We start from the raw sequence: 11949 nt of genomic DNA, 5'->3' as shown, positions 1-11949 counted from the left end.
GAAAAGAAAATTGTCAGTATTAAATAAAAAAAAAAAAAAGCTTACTACCTATCTGGAGAGCAAGAAGACCACTAGAGTGAAGAATTAATACAAAATTCAGCCGAGATATAAAAAAACATTCCACTTTTAACACATTTAATGAAAGGAAACTGGTCGGTTTAGATTAAACTGCTCCACGAGGATGCCTGCACAGAGCGTTGACCACTGTAAAAGTGAACAAGACGTGAGCCGACCTCCAGCTTACTCAGTACACATGCAAAATTTTTCTCTCACGCTTAAGTTGTAAACATTATATTCCTAACGTAACGTGAAGTCGTCTTCGTAATTAACACTCATATTTCTTACTACTCATACTAACAACAAGGATTAAATAAAAAGGACACAAATTAAACTCGTTCATTTAATCTCGATATAAGTGGAAACAAAATAATTGAACAGAAACAGCCTAAATTCAGTACACCAAATAAATTAAAATGTGCTAAAATCTAAGGTCAATTAGAGCCTTGTTTCACCAGTGAAATACGTTATATTTTAGTACAAGTAATTTTTCTGTACTGTGAAACATGCACATTAGTTAATTTTTACATTTTCATTCTTATAATTCATTACATCATAAATATCCTATCCTATAATTCCTGTATCTTTAACTAAATGCAAACACCTTTTTAGGCTCATCCTGAGACCTTTCCTAAACCCTACCTCCAACAAGAACAACAACAACCAAGTAGTTTGTAGGCTTACTCCCTGAGTAAGCAAAAAATGAAAGGTTCAAGAGAGCTGGCGTGAACATCTCAAAAAGAGAGAGAGAGAGAACACTCTTGCACTGAAAAATACTTTGTAAATGATATATAATGAATAATTCACACAAAAAATAATATACTTTAAAAAATTGATATAAAATCCGACGAAAGTTGGTTACAGAACGCGAATGAAGAAGACGAAGTGACAGGCAAGGAAGGTTCAAGGGCAGTCGCGACAAGCCATAAAAGATAACCTCCTCTCCAGATAAGATTCACGTAAATGTTGTTGTCACTTGAAATGGCTCAGACGTGATAAAGACAAGATAGTCATACTGCACTAATGAAATGTATTGAGGATTAAACAACTTGGTCGTATCTGTAGTATATATGTATACTTGTGACTTCTAAAACTATGTATCAGTCCTTCGTCAATGGCTTGGAAATAAAGCTGAAACCGGTCAGAACCTACATCCTGTGTCATTTTTCAAAAACTGAGGTAATGTGTGATAAATGAATCCTGTGCTAAAGTGATTATGGTCATATACTATATATATAATTATGTATATATACCTAATATGTTTTCTCGTTTTCCGTGTCTGAAAACTGTGAAAGCGACTTACTGGCTCTCCTAAAAGGCTTTGCTAGAAAAGAGAAACATAAGGATAATCTACAGCTGAAGGCCAGTGTCAATAGTGAAAAAAAAATACATAAAATTCTAGAGATTTAGTTCAACTGAAGCATGTTTACACTAAATTATGTGAGTAAGCAGTTTACGCCCAAAGGGTGACAGGGACTAGAACGGGTCCAGAAATTAAATGGAAGGCAGTTGATTGCAGGTCAACCGGGACACGTGGCTTGAAAATGATCCAGGCACAGAAATAAGGTTTGCTCACAGCTAGTTGCCTGATTGTTCCTGGCACCACTTCCAGTGGGTTCCCTTTTTCTCTCACAACTAGATATTTTCATCTGCAAAGAGATTTCATCCTATGATCAGGACTAAGGTGATAGGCACGTGGGAAACGTTGAAACAATTCTCTTATTATTTCACATCAAAGTCCACTCATAGGGATATAGAATGACTGAGAGCTTATACAGAATGATGTACTGCGTTAGTTTATTAACTAAAGGAATGTTTAGCATGAAACAACATTACTTCCCGATGTAAGAGTCGCTAGTCTAGATGGGAATTTCACAGTTAGATTTAATATCACTACTAGCATCACATGGGGGATTATGTACAGTATTGACGGTAGCAATAAGAACTGTGTTACAGTAACCTAAAATAGTGGACATGATGCAAAGCCAGTAGTGGAAAAGTCGCCTTGAAAAATTAAAATGGAAGTACAGGCAAGAGATGAAAAGAAATCAACTAACTGCACTTGAAATTACTCCATTACAGTACCTGTGTATCCATGGGCTTGGTTTCTTCTGAATTGCTGAGCAGTATTTCCTTCACTATGGGCAATAATTGAACATGGGGGGATGTCCCGAGAGGAGAGGGAGAGGTGCAATCATGACGGTAGCTGGAAAAGTTCTAAGAAAGTCCGTCTGTTGTATCCCTATTTTATAACTTTGGTCCTACAGTTTGCGCAGCATTCCGACAGAGGGCACGTGTGTCATCTCCCATCAATGTGCTCTCTCCCAAGGTCCATCTACTTTCGCCTTCTAATATGAGCCCCGCCCAAAGTCTGAATCACGGGGCCCTGCTGCATTCCTGCAGGGATTAATTTCAAAGGCAACCAATCAGAAGGGAGAGAGGTACTCAAAGAGAACGGAGGTTGGTGGAGGGGCAACTGAAAAAATGTCTGAATTTCTTTCTAAAATGAGTTATTTTGCCTTGGTTCTGGATTAAATCGTGAACATACATACATTCATTTACCTATATATATATATATATATATATATATATATATATATATATATATATAATATATATATATATATATATATATATATATATATATATATTTGTGTGTGGTGTGTGTGTGTGTGTGTGTGTATGTATGTATGTATGCATATGTATGAAGAATAGCAGGACCTCATGTACATGGGATGGTATCTAATGAAGATTTTAATCACAAAGGTTACAAGCTTCCTAAGACAAAAAACAGATTTTAATCTCAAAGGTTACAAGCTTCCTAAGACAAAACAGATTAGTCCTCAAAAGTGTTGTAACATATGTGAATAAAATCGCTGTTAGATACTATCCTGTTTATATGAAGTCCTGTTATTCTTTATATGATTGCACACTACAATTGTGCAAGATGTCAAGTTTAATATGTATATATATATCAATAATATATAGTATAAGACTTGATTATTTATGATATATATATATTATTACAATTTAGGGCAAAGACCTAGTGCTGGGACCTATGAGCTCATTCAGTGCTGAAAGGGAAATTGAGAGTAGAGAGGTTTGAAAGGAGAGGGTGAATAGCAAGATGGAAGAGAGGGAATATGAATGGAGGTATAGTAAAATGAATGAAAGGAGTTGCAGCTAGGGGCCAAAGGGATGCTGCAAAGGAATGCCTACAGTGCACCGTGTGAGTTGGAAAGATAGCACTAGGCCCCTATGGGGTATAATATATTGTATATGTGTGTAATATACATATGCATTAATATATTTATTATAATATATATATAAAGATATATATATATATATATATATATATATATATATAATATAGCCTATATATGTGGTGTGTCTATATATATAATATATATATATATATATATATATAGATATATAATATATATATATATATATAATGTTTGGTCTCATATCCAACTATGTAGTGCATAATGGCAGAATATTTGAGATGGAACATGATTCTTTGAGAGAAAAATAAGAGAAGTTTTCTGATTACTGTACTAAAGTAGAACTTTCGTATTTGCAAACCCATCTCGGTTGGTAGGCGAGTCATGGTTCCTCTTCAGCTTCCTTGTTCCTTTTAACGCCCTTCCACATTCATGGCTACCCTTGGCCAAGGGGCCATGCTGGGGTAAGATTATACATTACTGTAAACCTGTGGCCTTGGTTTGAGTCGGTTTACTGGTAACCACTGCCAAAGACATAATTACTGGAAGAGATGTTTTCGAAACCTTTTTTTTAACCGCCCCCAGATCTTGAATACTACTGGGGCTAGAGGGCTGCACATTGGGATGTTGATCATCCACCTCCAATCATCAAACGTACCAAAAATTGCAGCCCTCTACCCTCGGCGGTTTTTACTTTATTTAAGGTTAAAGTTAACCATCATAGGTGCCAACAACACAGGCCACAGTCTCATGGGCTGCAGCTGAGTGTCATAAGGGTTTCATACAGCATTATACCCCTATACAGAAAACTCAATTGCGGCGAAGAAACTTGGGGGCTTTTCAACATGTTTATGTCTGTTTAGACATTTCCATCAGTAGGTGAAATTGTTATTAAGGCTTTTTTGAGAGGAGCGTGGCTGCCGGCTGCCCAAACCGAGAGAAGCCGTCCTCCTGACGACGTCACAGAGACTTGTCGACTCACTCCCTTACGTAAAACTCCTCCTCGACGGAAGAATGTAATGAGTTAAGTTGTCGAAGAGTAGATGATAACGCTCGTCCTTGTGGTTTACAGGAATTGATTAAACTCCTGAATTGTCGATTATTTGATCACGAAAGATATTTTCGGTGTTATTCCTGATAACGACGGCATTTAACGGCCAATGAGATCGAGCTCTTCCAGTGATCTCAATAATTCAATTGTTTTAAATTATATAAAAGAACATTATATATATATATATATATATATATATATATATATATATATAGTACATAAGTATATCATTTAAATATTCCTTAGACGGGTGTGTATTTTTTTTAGGGTGAGGCACCGCAGTGACAGGCGGAGCTTGGGAATTTGCGTTCTTCCATTATTGACGTCTTGTCTTTACAGAATCTGATCTCCATCTGCGAAACTATCGAAAAACTTGAAGGTCGAAGAAGGGGAAAATAAATCTGAACTGTGACCAAGTGAACTCACACTAAGCGAGGAGCTGATTATGGCCAATGATGAGGGACGCCGAGAAGTTCCTTTCATTTGATCCGTCAGCGTTACGGGAAACACTGTAACTCATCTTCCGTTAAGTCGGGCAGTTATGCGCTGCTTCAACTCTAGATAAAAGAAGAGGGGGTAAAGTTCAGGGACAACACCCGTGGTTTGTGCAACAAAAGAGAAAAGCCAAGTGCCCAGTGCGAGGGGCCCCGAGATCTGCTTGAGAAAGTGTACGAATAAATCACATCCGACCATTAATGGAAGCGAATATTACGTCATCTACTGGAGCAACTGGGAGAGGAGCTATCGGTTACTGCTATCAGTTCCCCTTGATGTTAGGCAACCCTTAGATTTCGAATAGAGCTACTTGTATTTCGAAGGTAACAGAAATGACAAAGACAAAGCTAGGAACGTCATGTAGTACCGGTCTACACATGTGAGAAGGTACCTTAATTCTGGATACTTTCATTGGAAGCTTACTGTTTTTTTTTTTTTTTTTTTTTGAGGGCCTGGCTCAGGCAGGAGGACGGGAAAGCCCGACCAAACAGATGTTACACAACTTGTAGTAACGATGATGGAGCAAATGACGGGAACTGCTTGGCACGTTATCAGTCATATTCAGTTCATCGCTTGGAGTGAGTTTACTTGGTCGTTGCTCAAATTTATGTATATATATGATTTATTATTCCCTTGCTTTGACTCAAGTTTTTTTTTTTCGAACATGAAGCTCGGTAACTGAAAAACAAAGACGTCCAAGATGGGAGAACGGCATCACTCCTTAAAAAATTACCTGATTTAAGGAACTTTAGTTATGGCATTTCACCTTTTTGTCTATTTATTTTTCGTCTTGTTCATGCTCAGACGTTTCACCTGCTCAAGAATCTGAGCGTTATAAATATTTCTACTATAGAAAAATGTTTATAACGTGACTTGATATTCCCTTTCCGTAAACCTCCGTAAAAATGATGCCCGAAATAGTCCGTCGTTGTTAGCATTTAGATTCAAGTTTTGAAGAGAAAGAATCCAGGGAAAAGTCGCCTGTAAGGTCGTTCAACACGTGAAGTAATCTTTTACAAAGGTAGAATCATTCGACTTTTGGAAAACCAGAGTAAGTCCACAGCATTAACTCTTTTTTCACTTCTTTCTTTTGAAATTTATGATGTTTATTCTCACATTTTGTCTTGAAGGAGCTTTATACATTTTTTGAAGAAGCATTATAAATCTTTTTTGAAGAAGAATTATAAATTTCTTTTAGCAACGAGACCAACCTTTTTTTATTGATTGGATATTCGTATCGCCAATATCTCTAGACTTTGCGTATCGCCTTGTGAGCCTTTTAACAAAATAGTTCAGATATACAATAGATATGTTAACCCTGCTCACTAAACGATTTGTCTGTCGCAATTGCTTAAACGTTACAATTAAGGAATGAAAATCATCAGTCTTTGGTAATTCAGTAACAGGTGAAAACAAAATATTCCAACGTTCTTCTTGCTTTCACTCATCTGTGGAAGTGGCCCTTTTCAATTCCCTTGTGCAGTGTACTACTACAAGGAGAATAAGTTTCTTTTTAGCTGAACTAGAATCATCTTACGTTTCGAAAGGACGCCAGATTGACCGCCCTTACGTTTCGAAAGGACGCTGCATTGACCGCCCTTACTTTTTGAAAGGACGCCGGATTGACCGCCCTTACGTTTTGGAAGGACGCTGGATTGACCGCTGTTACGTTTCGAAAGGACGCCTGATTGACCGCCCTTACGTTTCGAAAGGACGCTGCATTGACCGCCCTTACGTTTTGAAAGGACGCCGGATTGACCGCCCTTACGTTTCAAAAGGACGCCGGATTGACCGCCCTTACGTTTCGAAAGGACGCCGGAATTGAACAGCCGCCCTTAAACGTTCCGAGAAGGAGGACGACCGGATTGAACCGCCCTTAATGTTTCAAAAGGACGCCGGATTTGAACCCGCCCTTTAACGTTTTCGAAAGGACGCCAGAATTCAAACCACCCTTAGGTTTCGAAAGGGGCGGCCGGCATTGGACCCTGCCCATTGCATTTTCGAAAGGATGCCGGATTGACCCCCCTTACGTTTCGAAAAGACATCGGATTGACCGCCGCCCTATTGGCCCATTCATTTCTGCTGCCAAGGTTGCAACCAGGTCATCGTATTCGTGGTCGACCTTTTCTCAATTGCATAAGAGGATAGTGCCAAAAATGATGATAACGAGACCAGGGTTGGGGTCAATTAATTTTTATCAATTCAAATCAATTCCAATTCAACGGACAATGTGAATTTGTCAAATCCAATTCAATTCCAAATCATTTTCCAAAATAAATGTTAAATTCCAATTCAGTTCAAATCATGAGAGTTTCAATTCTAATACAATTTATTATATGATCGATATTTCATAAGGGGCGAAACTTTAATTTTACTCAACTCGGATAAGCTACTCGTATCTATATCGAGTATCGACATTCATCAGGTAAAATAAAGGTGTTTTATCATTCACATAACTGTATTTAGTAATGTTACAAAACCTTATTATAGAACTCTGTAATAAACATAAAGCTCACCTTTTTAATTAAGAAATTGGCTTCTCAATATTTTGCATTAGGAAAATGATATATAACCAGTATTATAGGCCTATCTTATCAACTTGGGTACTCCCAACTGTATCAACTGAAAAAAAATAAAACTAATTATTCACATGTCTGTGGTAAAAAAATACTATTAAACCTCAGTATACAACTTTGTAATAAACATAAAATTCATATTTTGTATAAACAAAAACTAGACATCTAATAATTTACCTGACGTTTTTCAAATTTTTATATCCTAAATTGCACCTTTCACCTTTCGAGCCTGAAAAGCTTGAGTGCAACAGAAACAGTCTTTCCACAGGAACCGCTAGGTATTTTTCTGCAAGTATATTTAATATGGGAAACTCACTCTGCTTGGCCTTCCAGTAACCAAGGGGTTCATTGTGTTCTTGTATACATGGTTGATTGAGGTAGCGTGAAACCTTGGTTTCTGATGGCTTTGTAGTTTGTGTAGAAGACCGGTTTACCAAGGCAAAGAATCTGTTCCTTTTCATTGGTGGTGGTTCAACAGTAAAAACATCCATGGTAGATGTATTAGACGAAGCAGCCACACAGCATGCTGTATTGTATTTACTAGTCAGAAGGTCACAAATTTCTTGGAATTCATTGCCACAGCACCAATCCAGCTGGTGATGTGGATCTAAGGTAGCAGCTACCTGGAAAGCCTCAATGGAGTCAAACTTTTTCAGACGAGTTTCTGTTGAGGACTACAGTGTAGAAACAAGTTTCCCCTTATGCACTTCATGAAGATTAGCTAATGCAGGCCGAAGGCCACAGGCAGTTAATTACCAAGCTAGATGTCACCATGTTTTGCCCCTGTATCTGATATGTCACATACTCAAATGGCTCAAGGATATCACAAAGTTCTTTCATGGTGTTCAACTCGTACTGTTTCGACTTGTAAGGGGTGTCAAGTTTGTCCCCACACGTTAGATGAAACACGTAGTAAGGACCAAATCATCATCAGCTGGGTGTTCCAGCGTGTACACCTTGTCACCTGAAGCTTTAATATGTTTGATAGAACTTCTGTCGTCATTGTTGACTTCAGTTCTTTATAGCCTTATTCTTTTTCTATAAAGATATATATATTCACAACTTTTCATGTTCAAGAATGAGAGGTTGACTTCCTGTTATTTAGCCTTAATGAGATGGTGTGTAAAGGTCCAGCTTATAGCACACAAGATATGTTATACATATAAGTATGTATCGATCAATTCATATCAATCCGCAGCATTTTAGCATCAGTTCATATCAATTCACCTATTTTACCATCAATTCATGTCAATTCATTGGTATCAATTCCAATTTTTTTTATATCAATTCTAATTATTTAGAAATTTCTTATTTTCAATTCTGGTTCACATCCAATTCATGCACTTTTAGCATCAATTCAAATTCAATTCATAATTGACCCCAACCCTGGCTGAGTTACGAGACAAGCTGAGCAAGAAACAAACACGCCTGAAGTGTAAGCAAGAGTCATAGGCAATCTCAGTGAAATTGCAACTGTCAGTTCGGATTTCTAATCGCCGACAGATTAAACCGATGAATCACAGATAACAGGTTATTATGAATGATCCAATTATTAGATGTGATTACCATATGGTCCTAACTAAGGTCTCTTAAAGGTCATCACGGAAATGAACTTTAATCAGTGAGCTTTATTTATGATAGTGGTGTTATATCTTGCTTGTCTGGGTAAACACCTCCAGAACGGTAGATACCCTTGCGCAATGTCCATAACATTTGTATTTGTGTTTGTGAGTAGATTCATAACTTGAGGTTGTTATGGATACTTTTTATTTTAGTTCCTCGTTTAATGACAACAGATTTTCAAGTCTTATTCACTTAGTTGCTGAACATGTGAAAAAATAAGAAGACGCTCCTCTACTTTCAAACTAGTTATGTTCCAAACGGCTGTTTGTATCTTGATTTGTTTTCAAGTGCAATTTGATATACGTAAAGTCATAAAACATAATACGTACACTATACTATATATAGCTCTGTATTTTATAGAGTACTTTATTAATAGATTGATACATAAAGCCTAAATAAATTGTGATGATAATAGTACAGTTTATAGAGTACTTTATTAATACAAAAGATACATAAAACCTAAATGTTTTGTGATAATAATTATTATCACGGTTTATACAGTACAATACAGTTGTTTTTCTTACCTTTGAACCTGGTAGGGTAGGCTTGAGTTGATGAATGAGAGGAGAGGCATTGTGGAATTACATGGGATTACATGGGCAGCGGGTCGTCAACGTCAGTGTCTTCTTTGGCTAGGATTTCTTCGCCATCACTTTCTTCTTCATTTCAGGGGGAAGCAGTCAGTGGAGGTGGCTTTTGAGATTGAAGGCACTGGTTTGAAGAACCAGTTCACATTTTTGTTTTCATCTTATATGATAAGATAACAGTGCATAGCATTGTTGACGGTTGTTGCTGCTTTAAGAATCTCCCAACATTTGGATACTGATTCTCAAAAATATTTGAAGCTCTTTCTAAATTAGAAAACCCCTCGGGCATCGATGTTGTTTCAAACTTCTTTAAAGGAAGAACAACTTCTTCATGGTCTCCTGTTCTTTGCATTTCTTCCAATTCCATTAAATCCTGATTTATTAACTCCTCCGGATGAGACTCAAACAGCTCTTCAAAGTCCTCTTTCCCTAAGTCAAGCTGCAGCTTTCCAGATATGTCAAAGAGATTGTTAATGATTCCGTTTGCCTCCGCTTCCTGATTGAATCCTTCGAAATCGTTGACAAGCTGTGGGCATATAGCCTTCCATGCTCCATTCACGTTTATGTCACTTCACTCCATGCAGCATCAATAATCTTTATACAAATATAAGTATTGTAACCCTTCCAATATTCACGTAAGGTCGCACTAGGGACATTCACTTCCTTCAATGTTTGCCTATGTATAGCGAGTGTAATATTTCTTGAAATCGGCTATTATACCTTGTTCCATTTGCTGAATGATTGAAGTTGCGTTAGGGGGTAAATAAAAAATACTGACATCCGGATGGAAATCATCTAAGTGCAGTGGGTGGCCAGGGGCATTATCCAATATTAAGGGAATTTTGAAAGGAATCCCATTCTTGCAGCAGTACAGGTGGACTTCTGGAACAAAGTGATAGAAAAACCAGCCTTCAAATACAGCAAGAATCACCCAGGCTTTGTTATTGGACATCCAGATTACAGTTAGAGAACTTTTTTTGGTGTTTTTAATTGCCCATGGATTTACAGTTTACAGTGTGATACGCTAAGAGCGGTTTTACCTTGAAACCTCCCGATGCATTGCCACCCAGGCAGTAAAGTTAGCTTATGCTTCGCCACCTTAAATCCTGGTATCGTCTTCTCTTCACAACGGATGTATATTTTATCTGGCGTTTTTTTCCAGAAAAGACCTGTCTCGTCAATATTAAAAACTTGCTGAATGGTATAACTCGTTATCAATTATTTCCTCGAGTACCTTTGTTGGCACTCACTACCTCACCAGTAATGGGCACATGATGCAAGTTTGCATGGTTTTTGAAGTGATGAAACCATCCATGACTTGCTGCAAAGTTTTGGTCTGCAGCGCTTTCACCAGCCTTAGCCTTCAAGTCATCAAAAGGGCTTTTAGTCTTTTCCTGAATCGGCATGATGCTGAACATTGATCACCTTTGTCTCTTAGTATTCCATCCAGATACCTAGAAGTTTTTCCATTTCTTCTACAACCCTTCCCCTCTCTTGCTTATATGTATTTGTTGACTGCATTTGCATAACACTTTTCACGTGTTCCATTATTTGCTCTTTTGTAAAGATTGTGCCATTAGTGGAGTGATTCATATATGATGGCGCGCTACCTCAACCATTTTTTCACCACATCCAAATTTCTAAAATTGTCACTTTTGTTTCCATTGAGATAGCTTGCCGCTTTTCATTATACTGCCAATATCTTCACTTGCCTTAAGCTTACCATTAGCCATGATAGAAAAATAATGGGCTCGATATACCATGATAAAATCACACCATAAATTGGAGCATGAGATAGTTCTTACCACTTGCACAGGTTCGAGAATCTGGGACGGTGTATTGGTGTCGGGTAAGGTGCTGTTCAGCGTGGGTAGCAGCAAAAATTGTAACTAAGCAGCGGCACGTAATACAAAATTTGAACTTATAGATGGTAGATGGAGTGCTCCAAACAAAAAAATTCAAGTGGCAAATACATTTTGTACAAAGAGTTGCATTTCAGTTTATGAGTATTCAATGAATTTCCAATCCGTTCATTCATAACTAGTTTATTCATGCCTGTTCTTTCATTTGAAGTTTATTTTCCTCTTTCATGAACACTATTTCTGTCTGTTTTCCATGGAACTTTTCGCACCTGCTGTCCGTATTTATTTCATAAAGGTTAGTTGTTGATTCAAAAACTCGAATTCTGCATTTTACCATTGGAAAGTATATGAGCTGTTGCAATCACTCGGTAATCTTAGAGGAAAGAATTGAAATTGTCATCATAATAAGTAGACACAAGGAACACAAAAGAAAATATATATGCCAAAACTAAATTTTGAAAAGGGAAAGACGAA

At 37.4% G+C, this 11949-nt stretch overlaps 1 pseudogene; it reads right to left on the bottom strand.

The window, feature by feature from the left end:
• Positions 1–7576: 7576 nt before the first annotated feature.
• Positions 7577–11019, bottom strand: LOC135196554 (uncharacterized; annotated as a pseudogene).
• Between the last annotated feature and the right edge of the window lie 930 nt (positions 11020–11949).

The sequence above is a fragment of the Macrobrachium nipponense genome, chromosome 18 (genome assembly GCF_015104395.2).
Source record: "Macrobrachium nipponense isolate FS-2020 chromosome 18, ASM1510439v2, whole genome shotgun sequence".
Lineage (NCBI taxonomy): Eukaryota > Metazoa > Arthropoda > Malacostraca > Decapoda > Palaemonidae > Macrobrachium > Macrobrachium nipponense.
This window is presented reverse-complemented; position numbering and strand designations above follow the sequence as displayed.